General features: G+C 39.4%; 1 non-coding gene across 1 annotated transcript; it reads right to left on the reverse strand.

The window, feature by feature from the left end:
- Positions 1-407: 407 nt before the first annotated feature.
- On the reverse strand, positions 408-514 carry LOC141705658 (small nucleolar RNA R71). Its single transcript, XR_012568439.1, has one exon. It is a non-coding gene; the product is annotated as a small nucleolar RNA R71 (small nucleolar RNA).
- Positions 515-2,564: the final 2,050 nt, after the last annotated feature.

A 2,564-nucleotide genomic window follows, 5' to 3' on the forward strand; every position in this document is an offset into this window, starting at 1 on the left:
TAATTGATATTTAATATGATTCTGTATCCTAAAATATATCAATTAGATATCTTCTTTTCCAAATCTTCTATCTTCCATATAAATCTTCTCCATGCATATTTCTTCTTTATTTAGTCTTGATCTTCTTTCCTTTTAATCAGCCTTTCCTTAACTGTTCGTCCTTCCGCACTTAAGTTCTGTTATCCATCTTCTGATAATTATCTCCTGATAATTTAAGTACTGATATCCTTAAGTTCTGACTTCCAGTAAGTGCTGATTTCAGTAAGTACTGATATTTCCTGTTTGTTAAGATCTGAAAACTAAACATAAAATACATTAGACATGACATCTCAAATATATATAACACACAACTTGGGAAGATCTTGCTCAAAAGTTTCTCACTAAATTTTTTCTCATGGCGAACCGCAGAAATCAGGAATGCTCTTACCCAGTTCGCGCAGCAAACTGGAGAATCTCTGTGTGAGGCTTGGGATCAATATAAGGAGATGCTAAGGAAGTGCCCATACCATGGCATGCCTGATTGCATCTGACCTTTCATGTAGCTATGAGGAAAAGCCTTTGAGAATTTTGAGAGAGTTCAAATCGGCAATTGGATGGACTATAGCAGATATCAAGGGAATCAGCCCTTCTTACTGTATACATAAAATTCTGCTAGAAGAAGGTAGCAAGCCTACAGTCGAGCAGCAAAGAAGACTTAATCTAATAATGAAGGAAGTAGTGAAGAAAGAAATTCTAAAGTGGTTAGATGCAAGGATCATCTACCCTATCTCTGACAGTTCATGGGTAAGCCCGGTTCAATGTGTACCAAAAAAAGGTGGTATCACTGTGGTAGCAAATGAGAAGAATGAGCTTATCCCTACACGAACAGTCACGGGGTGGAGAGTTTGTATGGACTACAGGAAGCTGAACAAGGCCACTAGGAAGGACCATTTTCCATTGCCCTTTATTGATCAAATGCTTAACAGGTTGGCTGGTCATGAATATTACTGTCTTCTGGATAGCTATTCGGGTTACAATCAGATTTGTATCACTCCAGAAGATCAGGAGAAGACTACCTTCACTCGTCCATTTGGTACTTTCACCTTCAGACGAGTTTTTTTTGGTCTGTGTGGTGCACCAACCACTTTTCAGAGATGTATGATGGCCATCTTTTCTCACATGATTGGCCAGAATGTGGAAGTATTATGGATAAATTCTCGGTCTTTGGCAATTCTTTTGATGAATACTTACAAAACCTTGGACACGTCCTCAAGAGGTGCGTTGAGACCAATCTGGTTCTCAATTGGGAGAAATGTCACTTTATGGTGTATCAGGGCATCATTCTTGGGCACAAATTTTCTAGTAAGGGTCTTGAGGCGGATAAGGCCAAGGTAGGGGTCATTGAGAATCTTTCCCCACCTATTTCTGTCAAGGGAATTCACAGTTTTCTTGGTCACGCAGGTTTCTATAGGCGTTTCATCAAAGACTTCTCGAAAATTTCAAAGCCATTGTGTAGTTTATTAGAGAAAGATGTTCCTTTTAAATTTGATGATGAGTGTCTTGCATCTTTTGAGACAATGAAGAAGAGTCTAATTACGGCACCGGTTATAACTGCACCCGATTGGAATGAACCTTTTGAGATGATGTGTGATGCAAGTGATTATGTTGTTGGAGCAGTTCTTAGGCAAAGGAAGAACAACAATTTTCATGTGGTCTACTATGCTAGTAAGACCCTCAACGGTGCTCAACTGAATTACACTACTACGGAGAAAGAGCTTTTAGCTATTGTCTATGGTTTTGAGAAATTTCGATCTTATCTACTTGGGACTAAGGTGACAGTTTTCACAGATCACGCCGCCATTCGATATCTTGTCTCGAAGAAGGACTCTAAGCCTAGATTTATTCGATGGGTTCTTTTGCTCCAAGAATTTGAACTAGAGATCAAGGACAAAAAAGGAACTGAAAATCAAGTTGCTGATCATCTCTCGCTTTTAGAGAATCTTAATGATACTTCATTGGATAAGACATTGATAAATGAGTCTTTTCCCGATGAGCAGCTGTTTGGAGTGCAAGAAGAAGAGCCATGGTTTGCAGACATTGTGAACTATCTTGTTAGTAACATCATGCCTCCTGACCTATCTTATGCTCAAAGAAAGAAGTTTCTACATGAAGTGAAGTGGTATATGTGGGATGAGCCGTTTCTTTTTAGACAAGGAGCTGACCAAATCATTAGGAGATGTATTCCTTACAGCGAAACAGGGGGATCTTGCAAGATTGCCACTCAACGGCTTATGGAGGTCACTATGGTGGAGAAAAGACAACAGCTCGGGTTCTTCAAGAAGGTTTTTTTTGGCCAACATTGTTTAAAGATGCTCATCAGTTTGTTTTGAAATGTGATCGCTGTCAACGAGTGGATAATATGTCTAAGAAGGATGAGATGCCTCTTAATGTGCTTCTCGAGGTTGAGGTCTTCGATGTTTGGGCAATTGACTTCTTGGGGCCATTAGTCTCATCTTGCAACAATCAGTATATCGTGTTGGCGGTTGATTATGTGTCAAAATGGGTTGAAGTTAAGTCATTGCCAA

The sequence above is a fragment of the Apium graveolens genome, unplaced genomic scaffold (assembly GCF_009905375.1).
Source record: "Apium graveolens cultivar Ventura unplaced genomic scaffold, ASM990537v1 ctg9204, whole genome shotgun sequence".
In the NCBI taxonomy this organism is placed as follows: Eukaryota; Viridiplantae; Streptophyta; class Magnoliopsida; order Apiales; family Apiaceae; genus Apium; species Apium graveolens.